General features: G+C 38.8%; 2 long non-coding RNA genes across 5 annotated transcripts; one reads left to right on the forward strand and one right to left on the reverse strand.

The window, feature by feature from the left end:
• Positions 1-784: 784 nt before the first annotated feature.
• Positions 785-10,329, reverse strand: LOC107507350. The gene is made up of 4 exons (XR_001596145.2): positions 10,203-10,329; positions 9,444-9,515; positions 3,154-3,224; positions 785-2,161 (listed from the first exon to the last, which is right to left on the reverse strand). It is a non-coding gene; the product is annotated as an uncharacterized LOC107507350 (long non-coding RNA).
• A 4,633-nt stretch (positions 10,330-14,962) lies between these two features.
• Positions 14,963-22,992, forward strand: LOC107507355. 4 transcript variants are annotated; one of them, XR_001596151.2, is made up of 3 exons: positions 14,963-15,457; positions 20,205-21,134; positions 21,572-22,992. It is a non-coding gene; the product is annotated as an uncharacterized LOC107507355 (long non-coding RNA). The 4 variants fall into 4 exon arrangements; XR_004953041.1 differs by having other exon boundaries at positions 22,507-22,992; XR_004953040.1 differs by having other exon boundaries at positions 14,970-15,457; positions 20,205-20,651; positions 20,988-22,992.
• Positions 22,993-25,888: the final 2,896 nt, after the last annotated feature.

Here is a 25,888-nt window from a genome sequence, read left to right on the forward strand (position 1 = left end):
CTGCATGCCATTTATGCTGTTCTTAATAAATACTGCCAAGTCAATACCAGCTCCTTGACTTCCAATCAAAGGCTCTATTATGGGCTGGCTCGCATGGAACAAGATAGAGCAGTGTCAGTGAAAATAGCCTGAGGGAAAGGTGGCTAGTCTCATGGACAACTTGATTCAGCTGTTTATACCATGTATCAGGGAAAGTATCACAAGTTGGAACAGTAACGAGTGATAAACTTCCTGTAAATGGTCGGCTTATAGTCATTGTAATGATGAAATCCGGCCGGCGATTGCTTAATTCCTGCCTTCGGAAAGGGAAAAAGTATTCGGGGAAGTATCGGTTTTGTTTTCTTCCTCCCTATTCCTAACATTAAACTAAAAACCTCATAATTCCAAAACACAGTACAAAAAATATCCCCAGGTCTGTAAGGTAACTCTCAGAAACTTTTAAAATGTTGAGGGCAATGTAGGCAGAAAAAAACAAGAGTGTCATACACATCTCTGATTCCCATTACCTGACTAATAGCTTTGGCGGGTGGGGGTGGGGTGCTTAGGGGGGTGGCGGGTGAAGGAGAGGGACAGTCGGGTTGTGTAATATTGACCTGAGTTCTAATACTACCTCTGCCACTACCTACCCATGGGACCTTGGACATTTGGGACTTCATTCCAAGTCTGCACAAATGAGGTCTGGGATGCCTTTGAGAATGATAAGGGATGATAAATAATTAATACATATTAATTAATCTACAACACATGTAAAAGAGACTCTCCCAGACAAGAGCTTACTTGTTAAGGAAAATCAGTCACCAACCACCCAGATAAGTCCATCAAGAGGTAGTTGACTTTAACCAACCATTAATTTCTTTGTGCAACTAGTTGAACTGTGATCAGTTTCACTCACTTTTCTTAAAATGTCTCTACCAAGGTGATTATTCAAACTACTACAGATCTTTTCCCTTACATGCAAGATTGTAATAAAACATTGACATACGCTTGTAATTAAACTGTCTGAAAAATATTCGGTAGCAGCAGAAACAGTAAAGCAAAGTCGTTGGAGTGTGAACGCGGTTTGCTCCTCTATAAAATGCGATAGTGACTCTATCTCACAGGATGTCCTGAGAATTGCATGTTGTATGGAATTTAGTAGAAAGCCCGGCAAAGGAAACACTAAATATCAGCTCTCACTTTTACCCATAAAATGAGGACATTGGGCAAGATGCTCCTCCAGGTCTGAGTGTCTGGGACCCTAGACATAGCTCCTTGAAAGCTATTTCTTTAGATTAATTCTATGGTAACTGGAGAAGGAAAGGTCTCAAAGTTACATTTGACTGTTAAGTGACAGAAAACACAAAATGACACTAGTTGAAACAAAAAGAGAGAGTTTTTTTTTCTTCTTCTTTTTCTCATGGTATTGCTGCATTACAAATTACATATATATCTTGAAAGATGTGTTGTTTCACAGTTTCTGAGAATCGAGAATTCTGGAGTGGCTTAGCTGGGTCAAAGTACCTCAGGTTCTTTCATGAGGTGGCATTCTAGGCCCCAAAAATGAAATAGTAAGTCACACTGATCTGGTCTGAAGAGGGAGCAATGAATAAGAGATGGTTCTGAAATATTTACCGAATGTAAATGTTCAATTTGAGTCAGCGTTAGGATGGGCCGAAATATAAAGAACGTTATTATTCATGAAGAATTACAGAGTTACACGTGTTTAATCTTGCCAGTCTCTAACCGAACATTCCTGAGACATGATATACCTCCTTTTCACACAGTGCAATACTTCTGTGATCTTCCTCTCCAAACGTAAGGGTGAAACATGCATTGATGATAGCCATCAGTCACTGAAATGGAAAGACTGGCCGCATGCCACATCATCTCACAGCGTGAAGGAGGTTCTGTCTGCCCAGTTTCACAGATGAGGGAATCCAGGAGGCACAAGTGGGACTCGAAGCCAGATCTTTCTCATTTCCACTGTGCTGGAACGCTCTGTCCCTCTGTACAGCTATCGCACTTTCTATTGACAGGAGTCCTCTCGGGTAGCCTCGCTGGGAGCGTCATCAGTGAGGAGGGCTACAGAGTGGGAAACAATACTGAGAAGAACAGGAGGCAGAATGCACACTGCCTCAAGGTCCTTAGGGAAGCGCTTGCTCTCTGTTCAATTAATGACGATCTGAAATGGTAAAGAGGCCATAAACTGTAGGGTATCAACCAGAGACCTGAACTAGCCCCCTCCCTTACAGTGCACCCCAAAATATGGTCCTCAGGGAGCCTGATTGAAATCACATCAGAGCCTTTTAAAGATTTGACTTATGAGACTCATCGTTGAAAATTTGATTCAGTGTCTTTGGGACAAGGTCTCAGACTCTATATGTGATTCTTACATAACTAAAGTGTGCGAAATACTATTCATCTGTATTGCAAATTACCATGCACCCATAATTAAAAGTGTTTCTCAAACGTGGTAAGTTGGTTGTAAAATTCATGGAACCCATCGTGTCATTTACAAAACACGATGGCATGATACACTAAGTGCAATATAGCTAAATTTGGAAGATAGATTACTATAGAAATTGTAGAGACTTAAGGGATGAACAGACCTGAGCTCAAATCTTCCCTCTGCTGCTTAGTAGTTATGCAGCACTGTGGACCACTGTGCATCAGAAACTCCAGATTCAGTATGTCTAAACGTGAGCTCTGCCCTGAGTTCGCCAAGGTTTCTATATTCTCACCTCACTGATTTTTATCACTGTCCATCTAGGTATCCTGTCTAGAATAATGACAGCAAACACGCTCGATACAAAGGCGCTAGTCTGAGGACTTATTGGTATTAGATTATATCTCTTTACAGAATGACTGTATGGAGCGTAGGTACTATTATCACGCCTATTTCACAGGTGATAAAACCTAACATGGAGAAGATATGTAATCTGACCAAGGCTATCGCATTAATAGCAGAGCCAAGATTCAAATCTAGGCAGGCTAGCTTCTGAACCTGTCTTTTAATGCACACGATACTGCCTCTAGAGATTTTGGAGTTATTTTAAAAGCTTTCACTTTCCAACACGTCAATATTTAATGAGATACATAGTCCTCTTAAATATCTCCACTCCATCCCCTCCTCAATGTTCATACTGATATGCACCCAGTTGAGACCCTACTTACCTTCTGCTCGAACTGCATTTCTCTCTGATTTTAACTTCTCATTCAATCCTCTTCCAAGCTGTCAGAAATTTCTAAAACAGAGATCTGATTAATGAGTCTCCTTTGGTTAGAAACATTAACTTTTTAGTCAATGGCACCCTGATTTCTACAGAATGAGACCCAAACACTCATATGTGTCAATGAGGCACCTAGTGTAGTAGCTCAACTTAAAATAGTGAATGCATTGCATTTTATTTTCATCGATATGAACATCTTTTTTCCCCACTAAAGTGGGCCCTTTTTATAAGTAGGGACACTACTTGGTTCATCTTACATAATCCATATTTCTCCAGGCCTCAACAGACCACAGATACAAATGAGGTCGCAGTATCAATCTGCAAGCCATAATGACTCATTGCCCACCAGACAGTGCAGAATCTACGGCTTCAGCAAAAACTCCCTGCCGTTACTATGAAGCACTTCTGAGTCCCCAGAAATGCTGCCCACCTGCTCCGTAACAAATTCATTATAGTATGCTGCGACTCCAGGTGGCGAGTGAGCCACCTTCTTCCTATGGGCCCTGTATTCTCAGGTTGTCATCGTGAGCTTAGGTGCAAAGGTAGCAATGAATGGCTTTCTTTTTTGCGACGTGCTCTTAAAGGGGTCCCAGAGAGAGTTGCTTCAGCCCGTGTTTAGTGAAGTCGCTTTCGACTGCGTTCGCTTCGAGCCCTCCAGCTCCCTGCGCAGTAGGCCTTTCTCAGGGGTCTGAGCCGCAGCACACCTGAGCTACAGCCGCATCATCCTACTCAGCAGCCCCACTTCGCCCTAACAGTGGTTTCAGTGTTGGTCCAGATCATCCCTTTTTTCCTCAGGATGATCTGTCTTGCATACGTTACCGCAAGGAATTTGGTAGAACTTCTATGGCGCCGCCCTACAAGGTGCCAAATGTATCTTAAATTGTCTGCATCCCAGAGTGCCCACAGGGAATGCTCGAGGTATACACACTAAGATTATTTGTCTCCTCTTCTCACTTCCCTCACTGGCTCCATTGTCTAGCTTGGGGCTTTGTGTACACTAGGGCCTCAATAGATGTTTTTAAGCATGTAATAAAAAATAAAATGTTATGCCATTTGAACAGAGTTAAAGTTTTTCTGAGGAAAGGAACACAAACTCAGCATGAGACTACCTGGCCCTTGGTCCAAAACTACACAGAAATCTGGACATTTAAAGAAAAACACAAAAACCATGGGCTCTCAGCTGAGACGGATTTAGTTAGCTGTTGCTAGGCCTCTCAGGACTATGGTCTACATGCACTCACGTTCTCCAAAGGAGCCCTCCAAAAAAATCTGGGTCACAAGCGAACTGTTCGAGACAGAATGCCACGCCCTTGGGCTGAAGCAAGAGGAAATTGATTCACTTTCTTTGTGGCCAAATGCAGACGGATGGGCTCGAGTTCCTATTGACACATTCATTTAAAGAAAAAAAAAATACCCATTTAGTTGTCTTGCTCATGTAATGCAAATCTTGTAAGTTGATTTGACTTTTCAGATTTTTAAATATATGATAGATTTGTTGTTGTTGCTCTTGTTTGATGAAACTCAGCCTGTTAGGATTAGGGAATGTGGTATTAATGGAGAAAATCCATCCAATTGCTAACTAGATCAGGGTTTTAAACATTGGTGCTGTTTTCAGTTCATTGGTATTAAATAAGCTTCATTTTAAAAGAAAGGATTAGATTGTCGATATCGTCTAGTTTAACGTGAACATTATAAATGATATCGGTACTACTACAAATTGCAAATATTAACCTCAAATGAAAATCTCATCCTACTCTTAATGATTTGAATCATGGTATAGTGCAAAGACACTTAAATACAAGTTACAGTACTTAGGTTCTATTCTTTGGCTCTTTCCCTAAACAATCACATGATCACAGCAAGCTCTTTAACCTTTGTAGCAATCTATGAGAAAGTGTGTTAAAAGTTTCTAGTTAACCCTTGGCATATTTTATAGGCATTCAATATTGCTTAAAATGGAAGTTTTAACGGATACTAAACATATCATGTCTTTATGAATTACATATTAAGTAGCAGAACATTCCTATTTAACATGTAAATCTGGAAAAGCTCATCATTATAGTCAAATGAGACTAAGCAAAGTCTCATATTGCCTGTAAACACACATCAAATGGCACAGTATAGTGCTTTTATAAAAAACAGGTCACAAGCTAATTGTGGATGGAAACCTGAAAATCTTTTTAGTAGAAACTGCCAGAGCAACTTATTCAAAGTCTGAGCAAGAATTGTGTCTATTGCCACTAATAAATACTATGATCAACTGTGGTCACTGTCAATAGAGAGAATGTGATAAATAAAACATGAATTGACTGGGATATTTTAATTGCTGTCGTCTCATTTGATTTCCTGATATAAGATGGTCAATTTAACTATCATCTTAATGGAAAAGCAACTAATTATACAATTAAATATTTGGTTAATGTAATTCAATTAGTTGTGACTTAATGTGTGAAAGAATTTTATCTGCTGACAGAAAGTATCAAGATTTTCAGTTACAAATGTTCAGTACTTTTCCAGAAAACATCTGGTGTGATACTTTTGAATTTCAAACTTGTTATATTTTAATCAAACTAATACAAATTATGCTTAAATCATATATTTTTTAAAAAATAAAAAGAATAAAGGATGAAGTGAAAACACTGGATCTGGTATGTAAAATAGTGACAATATGGAGAAAAACGTTTTTTTTTAAAAAAGAAAAACATCAGATTTTGACTTCATTCAAGGCATGTTCTAAAAAGGAAAAAGCACAAAAGATTATAATGAAGATCATTTAATGTGTAGGTTTATCAAATTGTCACTGGTATTCTTAAGAGCTTAAAATCTTTAAAATTCAAAAGCTACTTGGAAACAACATGCTGAACTTATTGAGAAAGGGGAGAAAAAACATTCACGTTCCCAGCCCAATTTCTTAGTCATTCTACCATTGTTGGTGATGAAACCTTGCAATCTGTATTAAAGCATATCGTGAAACAGAAAATGACACATATTTACTTCCAGCATGTTTAGACACAGTTTGTATAAATTTAAATCTCAGCTAATTAATCAGACACTGTGCAGAGTGACAGCACAGTAACTCAGTTTTTTTTTTTTTCACTACTGCAGAACGTTTAGAATCAGCAATACTTATCATAAGTGTGTAGAGATTTCAAATCCCAGTTTGATGAGAACAAGCTGCATCACACTTTTGGTCTGTTGAATATATACACATATATATATATATATATGTAATAAAATTGGTTAGTAGAGGATATGTCATGCAGATATATGTATAGTAGATGATATATTGCTGGGCAATGTAAAATTCTTGAAATGTTTTATGATGGAAAATTTCAAACACAAGGATAGAGACAAGAATATAATGAACACTGCCATGCACCCAATACATGGCTTCAATAGTTAGCAATGAACATTCACTATAACAAAAGTCTGTTATTCAAAGACATTCTACTGATTGCACTGAGGTATCAAAAAACCACAGTGAAAGTTATTTTTACTAAATATTCAGCACTACTTAGTCAACTGTTTTTTTTTTTTACTTGAGAAGCAATTATTATTTGGTAAATGTTTCCAAAGACAATATCTAACTAATAACATCACATATTTAACTGATATTTTCAGCATTCTTGATGTACCGGCTACGACTGCGGGGATTTATTTCAACATCTAGACATATCCAAGGGTTCCAAAAGGCAGTCACCACCCTATCTATTGCATTCTCCCCAAACTGTCACAATGTATAGAAGGGAACATTAAGACATTTTGAAAGAAATAAAATTAAAGGTACTGTTACATCTCACTGCTCTGACGCAAACTTTTGTAAAAGCTTTGTGGAAGTATAACTGACATATAATGAACTACACATATTTGGATGTATAATTTGGTGTCTGGTGGGGGCATAAACACAAGAAACTATCACCTGAGTCAAGATAATGAATCTCTCCACCATCACGTCTCACTGTGCCCTCGGGAACCCCTCCCTCCTGCTCTCCTCTGGCCCACCCCTGCCTCTCTACCCAAGCAAGTACTGATCTTTCATCTCTATAAATTAGTTTGCACTTTCTAGGATTTTATAAAAATGGAATCACATAGACTATACCTTTGTCTGGCTTTTTTCACACAGCACAATTATTTTTGAAATTCGTACTTGTCATAGTATGTATTAATAGTTCATTTCTTTTTATTGTTGAGTTGTATTTCATTGCACGTGTTCTATTGTATAGAAGTTTATCTATTGACTTGTTGATGAACACTTTGGTTATTTCTAATTTTGGTTACTACAAAATAATAGAGCTACTGTGAACTTTTGTGTAAGTCTTTGTACGGACAATTTTTTTTCTCTCGTGTAAATATGAGAATGTCTAGATCATATGATATATGAATGTTTAACTGTACTAGAAACTGCCGAAGTACTTTCCAAAGTGATTATACAATTTCATATTCTTTATTCCTGGCGATATCTTTTGTTCTGAAACCTACCTTGTCTAACGACATTTTAGCTTTGATTGGTATTACCATTATATCTTTGTCCATCCTTTTATTTTTAACCTATTTGTGTTTTACAAGCAGCATATAATTGGGTCTTGCTTTTTTTTCTCCCAACAACCTCTGCATTTTAACTGGGTTATAGAGTCAGTGGTTCTCAACTGGAGGCAGTTTTGCCCCTCAAGAAGCATTCGACAATGTCTGGAGACATTTTTGGTCTATTTTTATTAAAACCTTCCAAAAAAAATATAAAAACCACTTACACTGCAGGCAGTAAAATAACAGGTTGCAGACCACAAGCTTTTTGGCCTCTAGTGTATTTCTGAAAGATTTGACTTGCTCTAACATTTTTTGTATTACAGATCTGCTGATGATGAGTGATTTTACCTTTTGCCTGAAAAAGTATTTTGTCTGTTTTTGAAAGATATTTTCTCTGAGACTAAAATTTTAGATTGACAGAGTTCTCTCCAGAATACTAAATGTTTGTCTCCTGAATTCTCAATTGAATAGTTTTCTAAAAGGAACAATGCCATTCTCATCATCGCAACATGGATTCCAACTTACTTGGAATCAATGGTCTCATTTAAGATTTTTAACTTTATCATTGTTACTAAGCAGTCTGAGTATGGTGTGCCTTGGTATAGGTTTTTTTCATGCTTCTTGTGCTTGGGGTTCATTGATCTCAGATCTGTGGGTTTATGGTTTCCATCAAATTTTAACTTTTTAATTATTTCTTCAAATTTCTTCCCCCACACCTTAGTCTCTCCTACTACGGCATATTAGATTGCTTACAGTTATGCACAGCTCACTGCCGGTCTTTTTCTCCTGTGCTTGATTTTGGTTAGTTTCTATTGATAGGTCTTCAAACTCATGAATCTCTCCTTCCACGGTGTTAAATCTGCCATTAACCCCACCCTATTTTAATTTCACGCATTATAGTTTTCATCTTCAGAGTTTGGTGTCTATCTTCCACATCTCTTAGCTTTTGAACCTTCCACATCTCTTAGCTTTTGAACCTTCCACATCTCTTAGCTTTTGAACCTTCCACATCTCTTAGCTTTTGAACCTTCCACATCTCTTAGCTTTTGAACACACGAAAGTTATAATATCTGCATATCCTATAGCTTCACTTATTTGTCTCTTCATTATGGGTCCTAGTTTCCTATTGTTGGATCAAATGCCAGACATTGAGAATTTTACCCTTTTCAGTACTGGATATTTTTATATTCCCGTAAATCTTTGTTCTGGGACAGTTACTTAAAAATAATTTGATGCTTTCAGGTCTTGCTTTAAATACAAGACAGAACAGTGTTGAGCCTAGAGCTAGTCCCCACGACTGAGGCAAGACCCTTGTATGTACTCTGCTTAATGCTCTATGAATGATGTTTTTCCAGTCTGTCTTGTGGGAATAGTCATTATTCCCAGCCCCCCTCTGAGTTGGACTCTATTACCTCCAATACTTTTAGGTTGTCCTTTCTTTGGCCTCTGGTAATTTCCTCACCTGCATGCAGTGATCAGTACTCACCAGAAAACTCAAGGAAAGAGTCTTTCAGATTTCTGGAGTTCTCTTTCTGTGAATTCTCCCCTCTCTAGTACTCTTGCTGCAAACTCTAGCCATCTTGGTTTCACTACTCTTGTGGGTCTCATCAAATTGGGGATCCCACCAAATTCTCCCTGTGTTCCCCCTACCTGTGCTATGGCCTAGAAACTCTCTCAAGGCACTTAAGTTAGAGCAATCAAAGGACTCACCTTATTTGCTTCCTCTTGCTCAGAATTCACATTCTTAATTTCAGGTTCTTCATTGCCTGATGTCCAGTGTCTCTGAAAACATGTTTCATGTATTTAGTTTTAGTTTTTTTTTTTTTTTTTTTTTACTGTTTCTGGCTTGTCTCAAATTTTTAACTATTACATCCCAGAAAAACATTTGATACATTCAAGAAAAATGTTTGAGACATTCAAGAAAAATATATGGATAATTCATTTGCTTTCCAAAACTCTGAATTAAAAATTGAGTTATATTTGATAGGTAAAGAATATGAAATAGTACAGCTTACTTTTCATAAATCCTAATGATTATAAGACATTAACTGTTTCATTCCTCTAAATGAAATAAGACTGCCCACTGCAAAGCAGAATCAACATGCTACTACTTATTAGTACTTTTAACAGTCTAATTAAAAAATGAAAAAATAAAAAATAAGGTTACTAGTGTACCAGATGTGTCAGAATTGCCCTGGTGTATTCCAGACTGGAATGAACTTATGAATAGACAGCACACTAACCATATTAAATATTCTCCAGTTTTCATTTGTATTGTGTTTATTTGGGATTATTTCTCCATGTCACACTTAAATATTAGCAAAATTGTATAATGTTTTCTTACAAAGTACAGTTTCATGAAACTTTTGTCATAAAACATTCCTCTCTTCCTGTCAGCTAATTCATTTCTATTGTGTTATTAAACAATCAAGGTAAAGGCTTTTAACGATAAATTAATTTGTCACATACCAACAATCGTTGTCTTGCAAAGTCCGATGGGAGTCACTGAAAAAAAGCAGCGAGCCTGCCGCTGCGGACTACTTTTATACATCGCACAGATGAAACAACTCAAGATATTTCAGTGAAGCGTAATCAGGCTTGTGGATTTTTTTTTTTTGCATCACTGATTTCACAGCATCTGTACAGTTATGTAAGCTGTAGAGGAATGTGACTTCCCTCTGGTTTCACTTCCTATATTTTGTTACATAATTCATTTTCTTCAAATTAATATTTAGTTAATATGTATAAGTAGGAACTAAAATCGGTAACAAAACATGCCAGTACAAAAATAAATGAGGTGCGCAAATACCACAAGCAAAAATCATTGAGGACTAAAGTACCAACTACTATCGTAGCCTGTAAAAATTTTCGTGCATTCTTCCCATCCGGAATTTACCAAGCTTCAGGCTCAGGTCGTACCTAAGGTTCCTCTTTATTACTTTCAAACTCAATTCTTAGCTATCACATTGGCAGTGGAAACACAGAACCACCCAAGGGAGCTGACAGTTTACCATGCACGATGTCTTACCTTCACGGTCACAACAACTCTAGTTGGACAGGCAGAAATGCCATCCTGGCCAATTCTGACTTTTTTTCCTGATGCACAAATACCTTCAGATAAAGGCACACACAACTGAGGCAAAAATTTAAAAGGCGTCAAAGGTGAAAAAGAGCCCTACTTCTATTAAATTAGCTATTTAGCCTTTGGCAAATATTTACATCTATGGGCCTTAGTTTCCCCATCTGTAAAAACAGGGAGGTTAGAGGTGATAAGACTACAGAGGAATAGAGCTTATGGGAATCATATTATATTATTGCTATATAATCCTTTATTCATATATGACACTATTTAAAAATATTATCGAAGCCTTTCACCTCCTGATATGAATGCAATGGAATGTTTGTAAACCACACATAACTATTTTCATTTCCCTCCCCGAAAAAAGGGTCGAACTTTAGTCTGTCATCTACATTTAACTATCAGTTTATAAGAAATATACGATAGAATAGGTTGAATGATAGGATAGGATGAAATCAGCAAACTCGGAATATGGAAAATTCAGCTACACAAATGACCCCATATTTACAAGTGTCAGGAAAAAAGGAAGGATGGCTTTTTACATATTAAAAGACATAAGAAATATCAATCAAATGCAATGTGTAGACCTATATAGTTTAGATGCTAATTCAAAGAAACTAGTGTGAATCGTTTTGAGAAAATTAGAAAAATCCAAACACTATATTAGTTGAAATGTTATGACCAACAATGACTCTGGCTGAGAATGGGGTTGGGGTGCATAAAGTGGCAGGGAGCGGAGAGTAGAAGACAAACGCAAGTAGCTAAATATTAATAAGTGTTGGGCTGTTCATTTTACTATTTTTTACTTTCAAAATTTTCATAATAGTAAAAAAAAAATGACTTTCAAATCTATTAACTTAATGTACATTACCTGATATATCACTAGTCCTTGCTGAAGGAATAGAATTCTGAGCTAAGTACGAAATTTTAAGAAAACAAAGACAAAAAGTAGTCACTGAAGCCCAATTATCTAATAAGCGATGTAATCTGTATCTATTAAGAAAATAAACCGCTGAAACCTATAAAAATACACCTAATTAGATTCAACAATTTTCAATCCACAGCCCATCTTTTTCATTTAAAGCCCCATCCAAGATACCCCAAAAGCCCTGGTCCCAGATTAGAAATGGCTTTTTAAAAGGCTCATTAGTTTGATTTGTATTGTCTTGAAACTAAAATTTTGTTATAATCTTTGGGGCAAAAATCATTCCCTTTGCTTAAATACGCTTAGTCAGTTCTACTCCCACATCTAACAGGTTCAAGATCATGAGCGTTTTGTTAAGTAATTAAAGTAAAATATTCAGAACAAAATATGAGAGAATTAACATTCTTTACTCTGGAAAATTGGGAAGGATTTTTTAAAATAAGATATAAAAGAGGACAAGCCATGAAAGTATAAATCTTGCTCTCATTTACATCCTCTTCATCAGTAAGAAAGAAACAAATAGCACGACAGAAAAGTGGACAAAGATATTAACAGGCATTTTATTGATATAGGATTGTAAATTGGTCCAACCAACTTTAGGAAAAACATCAGCATTACTAATTAAGCAGAACAGGTTCAAATCCTACCATCTAGCCAGGTTAACTGTAACAGTTTGCTAGAGTGGCTGTAACAAAAACACCACAGATTGAGTTGTTAAGATCAGGGTGTTGGCAGGCTGGGTTCCTTCCAAGGCTCCTCGCCTTGGTTTGTAGACGTCCTCCTGCAGTGTCCTCACATGGCTTTTCCTCTCCAAATGTGCATGTCCAGTGTCTCTCTGCATGTCCTCGTCTCTTCTTATAAGAACACCAGGATTGCATTAGCTCTCCCCACAGCCCCAAAGGCCTCGTTTTAACTTATTACCGCTTTAAAAGTTCTATCTCCAGATGTCACATTCTGAGGTACTGGAAATTATGGCTTCGACATATGAATTTTGGGGAGAAACAATTCAGTCCACAATGCCACCTCTAAGCATATTAGCCACGGAAATTTCTGCACGTTTGTGAACACTGATAACAGTTTAGTCCATAATAGTAAACAATATAATGGATAATTCAAGTGTGCTGTATTTCTAAAACAAACTACTATATGGTTGTGAAAAGGAACAAACTGTAGCTACATGCATAAAAATGAATTATTCTTAGAAAGTATGAAATGGAAAAAAAATTAGTTACAAAAGTTTACACGCAATATAACTCCATTTATGTTAAGCTGTCAACATAAGAAATGTCCAAACCTGTAGAGAATTTTTTAAAGTATCTTTTTTTATTCAATATTATTTTATATTAGTTTCAGATATACAGCATAGCAGTTAGACATTTAATCATTTACAAAGTGACCCCCTCAATTAGTCTAAAAGAGTTTGAGCCCAAACTGATGACATATGCTGGGGAGCAAGATCTCGAATGCTCCTGAGAATAACAGTTTTGCAGTTTACTTTAGGCATTTGAAATTAAAGAGAGGTTGCAGAGACTATTACGTGAAGGTGGGAGAAAGCAAGGTAGGGAGTGGTGCGGGGTAGTTAAGGTTATGTGCTCTCTCTGAAACGGTGGTAACTATTAGGAGGGGTCTGAAAGAGGCATTTCAAGTGTTGACTTAGATGCGCAGAAACGGACAGGGCTTGTTTGAGGAGTTACAAGCCTGGGTGTGACCAGCCGCCCTGACCTGCTACGTTAGGAATTTATGATCAGATCACCCTGTGAGGTTACTTTCTATAGAATCCATTTTTCTCATCCACAAAGGAAAGATGCAGTACATATTTGGGGAATACATCTAGGTTGCCTTATAATAAACTTTAAGGTAATGGATAACACAAAATTCAGGATGGCAGTTTCCTATGAGGAGGCTTTAGCCAGTAATTTAATCAATTCTGCCTGCTCAATGAAATCCCATTAAAAAAAATATCCTAAAACCACCAGGTAGGTTCAAGAAGCTTCCAGGTTGGTGAACACACTGATGTGCTGAGAGTGGCACACGCAGACAGGCCGTGGGAGCTCTGCACTCCTTGTCCTTTATACTTTTTGCATTATTGCATAGAGCATAAAGAAGTGAAGACTTCTTGGGCCTTAGAAAATGGATTCCATGAGAGCCATGACAGTAATGTCAACTTGCACATAATGAGAATGCCCTCAGGCTATAACTGGACTGTCCAAGACCACATCTGCAGGAGCTGATAAGCCTGATTCCACTTTATAAGGTCCATATGAGCTGAGCATCTTAGACCAGGCTGTGGACCGGTACCAGTCTGTGGCCTGGCAGGAACCAGGCCGCACAGCAGGATGTGAGTGGCCAGCAAGCGAGCCAAGCTTGTTATTTGAAGCTACTCCCCAGAGCTGGCATCACCACCTCAGCTCCAGCACAGATCATCAGGCATTAGATTCTCATAGGGGCACCAGTCCCTGGCACCAAAAAGGTTGGGGACAGCTGCCTTAGACGATATTTAAGCCTGACCCGATAGCATCACAGACGGGTGCGCTAGAGCCAAAACTCTGACCCGACCCTTCGTAGCCACTGGTTTGTATGCAGTTCTTGTTATGTAGTTTCATGTAGCTCAGTCAAATTTATATAGTTTGACTAAGCCATGTAAAATAATTATTTACTAATCAAAAAATGTTTTAAAAATCCAATGGGAGAAGCAAAATGTTTTTCAAAAATCTTTGTGTAATCCCTTAAGTTAAAAACAAAAAATAGCTTGAGGTAAGAAAATAGTGACAAAGTCCTGTAAAATCTGAGTTGAAATGAAAACTCGTATCTTTTTTTTTATTTCTCAAACAAAATTCTGATAAAAGGCAATAACTATAATCAACGTTCAAAAAGTTCGCTTGTAACAAAGCTCATCTACTTACATTGACTTATTTTGTTAATAAGAAATGTGTCGTTCATTACAGGACAGAAATATAAATATACATATTTAATATATACTTTAAACCTACTTAATGAAATGCAGATGTCTGTTCAAAATCAGTGCACTGCGAAAGAGACACAAGACTACGAGGACTACTTAATACAATACGGTTCTCTAAGGAAACAAGGTGAAATGAGATTAAAATTCTAAATTCTCTTTAATTCTCTGGGAAAGGTGTCAAGTTTCTTCGGAGCGCGCTCACAGCTGTACAGCGGCGCCGGGAGGGCGAGGGCCAGCGGGGGCAGCGGCCGCGGATCCGGCGCGCTCACCAACAGGAGGTGCGGCTCAGCGCCCCACGAGCTTCACCTCCTCTGAGCGGCTGCTGCGCCAGGCGAAAGGCCTCCTCGCTTGGCAGCGGCCCCTCCTCCGTCCCCTGGGTGCCAGGACCCGGCCGGGACGAGGCCGGTCCACGCTCGGCGGCAGCGTGCGAGGCAGCCGCAGCCCGGAAGCCCGAGCTTCCGCACTGGCCGCAGGTGGCGGCGGAGCGCGCACGGCGTGGGCACCGCCGCAGCGTTCAAAGAACTCGCGCGAGAGTAGGAAACACCTCCGGGCTGCCGCGAGAGCGTCGGGAGGGCGGGAGAGCGCGACGGGCCCCGGCCGCGCGCTTGCGCAGAGAGCCGAGCCGCCCGCCTCCCGCTGCAGGTGGGGCGTCCGAGGGTGCGGAGGCCAGGCCGGAAGTGGCCGCGCGCAGGGCGTGGGGGCGGAGCAGGATCACCGCCCCTCGGGCGAGACGCGCGGTTCGCGGCGCTGGGCAGCAGGTGAGAAGGAAGGCGACCGCTGATGGCGGCGGACCGGAGTCGTTCGTTATAGGGGGCGACACATTCTGGTTTTGCTCATATCACGAATCGAGGTCTACCGGGCGAAGATCCGGATCTGAAAGGAGATAGTCTAGGATCGGCTGGAAGGGTTAGGCCGAAGTTCTTAAAAGGCAGTATTTGACCCCCGTGAGGACCGGAGAGAAGAGTCAGAAGTCTCCTGGGAAGAGGGTTCCATTCTCATCTGCCTAAAACTTACACCTGCAAATTCCCACCCTTAACGCCTTGTGTACAGATTAACTTGTGCAGAACGACGATATGGGAAACAAAGGGGCGTGCATGAGGTCCAAGGTCATATCAAATTGTTAGTTATGAGACCGATTTGCAGTGCTTTCAAGGAAGAAATCAAGCCTTATACGTCCTTTAAAAAAAAAATAGACTGTTTTAGGCAGACAAAAGTAGAAATAAAACTCCTACAGATTTATTCACTACACAACTGGAGGAATAAATTATCATCTCTAAGTAATTGAAATCCTTTGTCTGCTCCACCCAGTCCCATTCTATTCCCTTTTGGAAGGTAACCATTCTTCCAAGCACTATTGTGTTTAAATTTTTAATTTCATACATATAGTGCTGTTTTGCATAATTTTAACAGTCAGTAATGTATATGTCCTTTTGTAGCTTTCTTTTACCTACTGCTTTTTAAGATTTGCCAGTGTTACGTAACTCTAGTTCATTCACCGCAGCAGATGAACAGGCATTCCGTTATATAAATCACTGTTCATTTTCTTGCTTTGTACCCCCAGTGTACTGACACATTGTAAATACTTAAATTTTATTTGAATGGAGTGATGCTCTAGCATTGGAGCTAACTCCTAAAGAATGAACAGGATTTTGGATGACTTGCATAGGCAAGAAGAGTATTCAAGGCAAAGGGAATACTGCTTCAGAACCAAAGAAGTATGAAAGTGCACGAGGTGTTTCAAGAACTTCCATAGTCTTGGAGCTTAAAATGTAGACTCGAGTGGAGATATGTGAGGAAAGAAAAATCTAGGAGGATAGAATGGGTTAGATTTAAAGGATGTTATCCCGAGGAGCTTACACTAGCTCAGAGCCATTAGAGGTTTTCGAAGTAGGAAACTGATCAGAGCTGTATTTTTAGAAGCTAGTACTCATAGCACTGTGGAGGTATGTCTAAGAGGTAAAAATAAGTTGCAAGTAATTAAAGACCACCTATCAGGCATCATTAATGATAATGATTATTGGATTAAGCATGTGAGACAATCCTGCAGACTTACAACCTTGAAATAACTTCACAGTATGCTTTCCTAGGTAACTAGTACATAGCTTCTTCTGTCATGTTATAATATATATATGCTCTGATTTATGTTGAGTTCTAATTGAAAATATCTCTTTAAATCAAAGTTCCAAAACATATGGTTGGACCAAAAACCTCAGGTTGAACCTCTCTTCCAAAACTCCTATGATCTCCCATTAAGGCACCTTTCAGACAGATAGTAAAGAAAAGAGAGGGCGAACAAAAGACTTCAGAACATGTTTTATTTAGCACCACTTTTCTTTAGCCATGTACAGTAAATATCTACAAGATATCTGGGGAGATTTAACAGTTGTTTGCACTAAACTGACCAGATATGAGTGTCCTCTCTTGAAACTTATCCACATCACCATTTTTCACTAAATTCTACTAAATCGTGTGATTCATCTTACTAACCACCTTTATTTACCCCTGCCTATACCTTCAGGTCCGTACCCTCCTCAGTTCTGACTTGGTTGTTTTATTGACAGTTTATATCAGAGAAACTACCAGGGTAACTCAGTAGCAGGCTAGGCCATCAGGACTCATGTGAGCCAAGAGCAGGCCCTTTGGCGTTATTTGAAGTCTGTCATTATGAATGAGTTACCATAACAAAAGTTGGCACTATTGGAGAAAAAGCTCTGGCAACAAACAGACAGTTTTTGCTGGGATCCTCTTTAAAAATCCACTGTACATATAATCCAACACCCAAGTTCCTTAGTGTTTACCCAGAGAAGTTGAAAACTTATGTCTGTACAAAAACCTGCAGTCATGTCTATAGCCGGTTTATTCATAATTACCAAAACGTATCAGCAACCAAGATATTTTTCATTAGTGAATGGTAAACTGTGTTATATTCAGATTATGAACTTAAAAAGAAATAAGCTAGCAATGCAAGAATAGACACAAAGGAAACTTACATGCATGTTACGAAGTGAAAGAAGCCAATCTGAAAGAAGCGAATACTCTATGATTTCAACTATATGACGTTCTGGAAAAGACAATTGTGGAGACAGTTTTAAAAATCAGAGATTGGGGAGGGTGGAAGGAATGAAGAGGTGAAGCGCAGGATTTTTAGGGCAGTGAAAATATTCCGTATGATGCCATAATGATGGATACATGTCATATATTTGTCAACACAAAGAGTGAACCCTAATGTAAGCTGTGGACTTTGGTAATTATAAGGTATCAGTGTAGGTTTCTCGGTTGTAACAAACGTAGCACTGGTGGAGGATGTTGATAATGGGGAAGGGAAGACTGCACATCTGAGGGCCGGGAGAACATGGGAGACACACTTTCTCTACCTACTGCTCAAGTTTGTTGAGAACCTAAAATTGCTCTTAAAAAATAGTCTTAATTTTTTTAAAATGCATTATACGTGGCATATTTTAACTCCCCTTCAAATTTATTATTGTTAAGGGTGAAACCCATGTAGATGTAATTAGTGAAGTCTTACAGCCTTCTGCCTCCTGGCAACATCTTTCTTGTTTCAAGCTCACCATCCCCTGTGATGCCTCTTTCAAAGCTGGCTTTATTATTAAAAGATTAAGCCCCCAGGGAAATACAGTGGCAACAAACTGGTGAACATTGATGATATTCAGATAATTCATAGCACTTTTTTTCAGTGCTATAGGCTCCAGCAACAAAAAGTCACTTGTTTCTGAGACCAATACCTTGCTTGTGTACTATACTATACTCTGTTTTACTCATAGATGAAGGATGGGTGATAGCTAGAATGAAAAATATTCAGTATGTTCCCCAAGCTGGGGTATTCTAATCCTCCTCTCAGGCAATTGGGGGAATCCATTCACCAGGCAATCCATTCACCATCTCAAGAAAAGGATGTTTTCACTTTAACACTGGGACTTCCTAGAAGATCATGGCATGCAAAATTTATACTAACAATAACATCTTATGGGGAAAGTAGGATTAGGGCCAAACTATAAAACTTTGTAGCCAGAGCAATAAAAAAATAAAAATGATTTAAAACGTACCCGGGATTTATTTTAATCTGGTATGAGACGTGCAGACGCAAATGGCTGTCATGAAGTAGGACGTTTTATACTCACAGACCCCCTAGAAACGGGAGGTAGAGCATGCAGTCCCACACAGTAGGGGCACAGGGGAAGCGCCAGGACTGGTCAGGAGGCCAGGGGATAAGGAGAATTGCGAAAAAGCCCATATTGTGGTTTTCCAGGGAAGGAATGGATGAAGCAGATTAGAGGGTTTAGCATTGGCTTTTTGAATAAGTCAGTGGACTCCAGGGCCAGGGGGCTGTCCCTGGTTGCCTGGTACCTGGCTGGGGAAGAGTGGTGGAGTGTAAGAGCCTGGTCGAGGGGGTGGTACGGGTAGAATAGGCTCTGGATTGGTTAGTTCTCATGGTTGGTTCGTTCTCCTGGGTTGAGCTCTTTGCTGTCAATAGAATTGTTTGCGATCTCTAGGAATTAGCCCACCCTGGAAGGATCAGTTTCTCCCTGATTACTGAGAACCCAGATGCCAGAGCATCAAGAATACAGACAATAAGAAAATATGGTTAATGCAAACAGTTCTAACGAAAGCATTAACACTGTTAAGATGTTGAATTCTAATCAACACTACAGTAAACATAAGACTTTACCCTCTTCCCTGTGAGAAAGTGATGACTTGATGGGAAGGTGTGTGAGGAAGAGCTGTGTTACAAGAGCTGAACACACTGAGATGAGAGAGAGCAGTGTAGTAAGAAGGTCCGGGATGGGCGTGGCCATACTGAGCAAGCAGGAGGTGGACTGCCGACCCCCGGATCCTTGTGTTTTGCACTCGCAGATTCAACCAGCTTGGGACTGAAAATATTAAAAGAAAAAGAAAGAAAGAGTGAAGGGTGAAAGGAAAGAGGGAGGGAGGGAGGAGGAAGGGAGGGAGGGAGGGAGGGAGGGAGGGAGGGAAGGAAGGAAGGAAGGAAGGAAAAAATTTCAGAAAGTTCAAAAAAGGAAAACTTGAATATGCCATGTGCTAAGCACTATGGTCAGTCCACATGAATGCAGTGATGTCTAGGCATGCCTTGCTGTAGCCTGTAATGCAGATGTAGGTTATATGCAGACACCACGCCATGTATGTAAGAGACTTGAGCATCCATGGATTTTGGTACCAAGTGACAACTATATGCTGAATGAGCTATATTCATCTGTGGCTTTCTGTGTTCAGCTTTATCAGGATGTTTGTAACTCCTGATGCCAACTTCCATGTTTTGCTGACAGCATTTTTCTATTTACCAATCCGCGTTGAGGTGGTTTGCCATACAGAAATAGGCCTAAACCTACATAACATAGTGATCAGAAGAGCTGTAGGCTTTTTGCTCCAGCACCCATGACTGTGGATACTGTAAAGTTCCCCGATACTGGCAATAGCATTGCTCTGTATTGTAATGCTTTAATGCCATATCTCTGTTCCTATTCCCAGGTCAAGGATGTATTTGAAGAAATTTCTAAAAATATGTCATCAGCACCAACCTGATAGTTGGCCTAGCCATGGAAAACCTCGTTGGAGCCTCACTACGTCAGACCATAACCGGAACTCTTAAAACTCTTCCCATCAAAAACTATCGAGAATGAAAATGAAAATCTAAGATATCTATCTACCACTTAAAAAAAGTTCCCGTACTGGCCAATAGTCTAACAGTTTAAGTTAATTTCTTTGGTCGTCAAGTGGACATATTCAAGCTACTAACATAGCATTGAAAAATGCCTCTGTATCACTGTTTCGCACATTATTTGTGTGACCCATTAGTGGGTCATAAAATCAATTTTGTAAGTTATGATGAACATTTTTTAAGGCAAAATAAAATAAAATCAGAGCGTTTTGCATAAATCTTTTGCCAGAATTATGCGTATTCCAAGAAATACTAAGGTCAGTTATTATATGTAAAAAGATATGCAATGAGAGGGATGTGATGAATAGAATGTATATTTGCTAAGAAGTTTTTCAGTCATCTGCCCACTGGTGTCTTATTTGGTTTTCATAATCGGTGCCTAGTTTTTGTTTGTTTGTTTGTTTGGGGTTTTTTGGTGCCTGGTTTTTTATTACCATGACTTCCAACTAGACGTGAAGTCTGAGATGTTAAACTGAGATTCAGTTATAAACTGCATTTTTTATAAATATATTATCTAGGCTATAAAATATGAGTTTGTGTAATTATAACATTTTAATCAAAATTACTTTCAAAATGGATACTTTTTTTAAAAGAAAGGAATAATGGTGTGAAATATTCACAAGCATGTTCAAGTTCAATTGTTGGATCTGGAAGTGTGAAGAGTGACAACATCAAGAAAAATGCCAACTCTAATCTGCAAACTTCATCTTCATTTGAAACTTCATTTCAAAAAGAAAAAAGTAAGTACAAGACACTATAATGAGAATTATTTAAAATGTGGTTTTATCAAATGTGAAAAACCTTTTGAAAATGACAGACCTCAGTGTGTTGTTTGTAATAATATTATTGCAAATGAAAGCTTAAAACCTTCAAAATTAAAAAAGCATTTAGAAACTCAGCATGCCGAACTTATTGATAAGCCTCTTGAATATTTTCAAAGAAAGAGAAAAGATGTAAAGTTATCAACACCATTTCTTAGTAGTTCAACTGTCAGCCTTATTATCATCATAGTTGCATACTGTGTGGCAAAAGAGAAAATGGCTCACACAGCTACTGAAAAAATTATTCTTCCAGCATGTTTGGATATGGTACCTACAGTTTTTGATGGTAAATCAGCTAATAAATTAAAAACTATACCCAGCGATAACACAGTATCTCTGCTTTTGTACCATTGCAGAACATTGAGAAACTGCTTATTCCTCAGTGACAGTCAGGTACAGCTTTTGCAGTCCAGCTTGATGAAAGCACTGATACTGGAAGCTGTCGACACTTACAGTTTGTCAGATAGGCATGGCAAAACGATTTTATGGAGAGTTGTTTGTGCTGTTTAACCTCAAACCTAAGTGGATTAGATATTTTTATAGAATTAGAAAAGTGCATTATTGGTCAGTATAAATTAAACTGGAAAAACTGCAAAGGAATTATGAGTGACAGAACAGCAAACATAACGAAAACATAGCAGAGCAATAAAATTACTAGAGGTTACTAATAATGGCGCTGTGTGGAATCATTGCTTTATACGTTGTGAAGCTTTAGCATCCAGAGAAATGCCACAGAACCTCATGGAAGTATTGAAAAATGCAGTGAAAGTTGTTAATTTTGTTAAAGAAGGCTCACTAGATAGCCAACTCCTCGAAACATTTTGTTCAGAGATTGGAAATAATTATATCCATTTACTATTCTGTACCATACCGAAGTTTGTTGGTTGTCTCGAGGGAAAATGCTAAGCAGAGTTTACGAACTCAGGAATGAGATTCACATCTTTATCACTGAAAAAAAAATCTCATTTGGCAAGTATTTTTGAAGATGACATTTCGGTAATGAAATTGGCATATTTAACTGACATTTTTGGCATTCTTAATGAGTTCAGTTTAAAGCTACAGGGGGAAAACGATATATTCCAATAGTTTGAACATATCCAAGGATTTCAAAAGACATTATTGTTATGGCAAGCGAGGCTTAAAAGTAACCGTCCTAGCTACTACATGTTTTCAAGATTTTTGCAACATATTGAAGAGAATGTTATTAAGGAAGCCATTTTGAAAGAAAGAAAATTAGAGATATTATTGTGTTTCACTTCTCTATCTGAAACTTTTAACCATTACTTTCCAGAAGAGAAATTTGAAACATTAAGAGAAAACTGTTGGGTAAAAGATCCATTTGCTCTTTAAAACCCAGAATTCATAATTGAGTTAAACCTGGTGCCTGAAGAAGAGGAATTACTGCAGCTCGGTTCTTCCTTTACACTGAAGAATGATTATGAAGCATTAAGTTTGTCAGCATTTTGGATTAAGATAAAGGAAAACTTTCTTTTGCTAAGCAGAGCGTCCTGCTATTATTACCATTCACAACGACGGCTTTGTGTGAACTAGGATTTTCAGTCTTAACCCAGTTAAAAACAAAGGAAAGAAGTGGGTCGAATGGCGCAGCAGAAACGCGGGTAGCGTTAGCCCCTGTGTTCCGGACCGGAGCGAACTCATGAGCAGGCAGGCGAACCTGTCGCGCTAAATAAATCTGAACCTGGTTTTGGTTTTGTGTTTCTTATTCTGTGGTATTTTTCTGTGTTGTACTTAAATGTTAATATATCATTATATGTAATGACTGTTTGGTTTATATTCTTGTTATATTTAAATATTAATGAAATAATGTAAGTTTATATTCATTGAACAAAAATTTAGTGAACTTTTATTAGAGGCCAGGAGTGGTCCTAGAGACATTTGAGATACAAAATAAAATAAACGAAGATCATTGTCTAGTGGAACTTATGGCAAAGAGAGAGACAATAAATCAATAAGTAGTCTTCGTAATTAGGAGATAAATGGTGTAGTCAAGAGTGATAAGAAAGGTTAGGGAGCCGTCTGGGCACCGGGTCGTAAAGGGTCCTGTGGGCCATCATAGGGTCTCCGAGTGTTTGCCAGTGAAATGGGGAGCAATTGAAGGGTTTCTTAGGAGGCATGAGACGTCTGAATTAGGTTTTAAAAGACCGGCTGCTGTTTTGAAAACATTGAATTAAATGTTACCTCCCTAAAGAGGTCTTCCCTAACCACCTCAGTTTGGATATGTCCATTATTCTTTTATTTCTTTTATTCGTAGTATATAACTCATAGTATCTTTTATTTATTTGGCTACTAGTCCTGTCAGTCTGCCACCCCAAGATGAGTGCTCCGTGGGAGCAGAGTGACATCGTCTCGCATGGCACCTAGTAAGGGGGCGGGGTGCTCAGTGAACATTTGATGAAGAACAAATGAATTAACGATATTAACGTCTGTAACTTGAGGACATATTTCCAGGAGTAACTAGTCAATGTGCGACAAATTTATCGGCCTTTTTTACATTTTAAAATCTTATTTGCCAGATAATCTCTATATGAATCCCAAAATGGCATTGATTGATATTGCTTCCTCACATTGTTGCTGATAACTAAGCAACATGTATTGCTTAATATGTCTTCCTCGGAGTAATTTCAACTTCTGTCTCTCTGTGCAGATGTTTTGTTTTGTTTTGTTTTGTTTTGTTTTGTTTTGTTTGGCATGGTCTTTCTCTAAAATCATATAGATAAGCAATTCCTTTCCATCAGCCATGCTTAGCATTATTTGATTTTTTAGATTTTCTTTTCTGTTAAGGGTAATAGAATGTTTCCTTTGTTAGTGCTTGGAATAAAATGTTGGAAGACAATTCTCCACAAATAGCTTACATTTCTGCACAGTCTAGAGCCTCTGAGTGAAAGTATTTCCCAAGACTGTATAAGGAGACCCCAGGAAAGTGAACCTAGAGACATCTCTCCCTAGAGACTTCCCAGGGAAGTAAAGTTAAGCATCCTCCCCCCCCCCCCCCCCCGAGACCTATGCTTGCATTACAGGAGTAACTAGTAGGTTCTCTGTAAGGGAGGTTGTGAAGATGAACCAGCAACCCCATGAAACCCTAGTCTTCTGCATGCAGAGGTAGCATCTGGCCCACGATGCTGTGGCCGCTGCGGCATAGGGAATTGATATACAATGCTAATCTGGCTTCCTTTTTTATTTTTATTTTATTTTTTTACTGTTAGTAAGAGGCTGTATCTCTGACCCAGAGGCCTTGTGTGTAAGAAATACGTTCACCCATCCCAAAGTCCTCGAAAGCCTTAGTCAATTACAGCTTCAACTCAAGTCCAAAATACCAGAATCTAAGTCTCATCAGCTCAAAAGTCTCAAATCTCTAAATCAGGTATGGGTGCAGTCCTGAGTGTAAACCGTCCTGGAACAAAAGCCTCTTATTTGTGAGCCTGTGAAACTAGAAAGCAAGTCTCTGCTCCAGAAATACAGTGCTGGGAGAGGCACGGGGGTAACTGTTAACAGCCATTCACACTTAAAACGAATGTAAGGCAAAAAGCAGTCACCATCCTATCAAAGTCCTGGGCAAACTCCATGAAGTTTCAAAGCTTGGGGGTACCTCACGTGGCTCATGCCTCTGCCCTTGACCCCTGCCTCCCCTCTGGAGTTGTGGCTCCACCCCTGAGGTCACCCTTTTTCATGAAGAATGGCATGTATTGGCCCCTGAGTAGATTTCTATCAGCTTGCTTCCTGCCTGTAGAATTTTGGGAGACGGATAGCACCTTTCATTTCGTCCACTTCCTTTTAGTCCAACTTGACACTGTTTCTAATGGTATAATATTCGCAAAAACTTTGTGGGGCACAGAGATTCCCTCCATTAGAAAAGAGGCTACCCTGTAAGTCTTTGAATAATCTCAGCTCTGTTTTGGGGTTCTGCTGAGCTGGCTGGGAGGACCCACGAGTCACACAGCCGTCAAAGAGCCCTCTGCATACCCGAATACTCTAACCTTTTGTACTTTCCAAGCAAAAGTCTAGACACACTTAAAAATGCTTGAGATGATAAAGTTTATATGTATTTTATTACAATTTAAAACCAAGAATAATTTAAAATTGTCCAGCCACATCATCGGCTTTCTCTAGCTTCTTTCCTGACAATTGATCACTTAACATTACCATCTTTTGCAATCTGGATAGACTGAGCTTTCGAAATTGTCAAGTTCCGGTTCTTTTTTTGCAACAGTTCTCTCAGTTTCTCTCTTTCACATTATCCTAAAAGTAACAGGAAGAAACTAGGTCACACCTTTAATCCTTTGCTTGGAAATCTGAACTAAATTTCCAAGTTCGTTGCTTACAAGTTCTGTTTTCTACATAATTATAGGACACCGTTCATCTAAACTGTCTACCATTATATGACAGAACCACCATTCCTGCAGTTTCCAGAAACAGTCTTCTTTTCCTTCAGTGCTTTTAACATCCATTTTTCTACCGTTTATGACTTAGGTATTCTTGAAGACCATTTAGGTTTTCTCTACCACGCTCCACTTCCTTCTGAGACTTCACCAGCAGTGTCTTTAACACCCATATTTCTACTAACAGTCTAAGCTTTTTCTATTGGTCCTCAGAATTCTTCCAGCCTCTATCCATTACCCAATTCCAAACACTGCCGTATTTTTAGAATTTATTAA

The sequence above is a fragment of the Rousettus aegyptiacus genome, unplaced genomic scaffold (assembly GCF_014176215.1).
Source record: "Rousettus aegyptiacus isolate mRouAeg1 unplaced genomic scaffold, mRouAeg1.p scaffold_m13_p_10, whole genome shotgun sequence".
Lineage (NCBI taxonomy): Eukaryota > Metazoa > Chordata > Mammalia > Chiroptera > Pteropodidae > Rousettus > Rousettus aegyptiacus.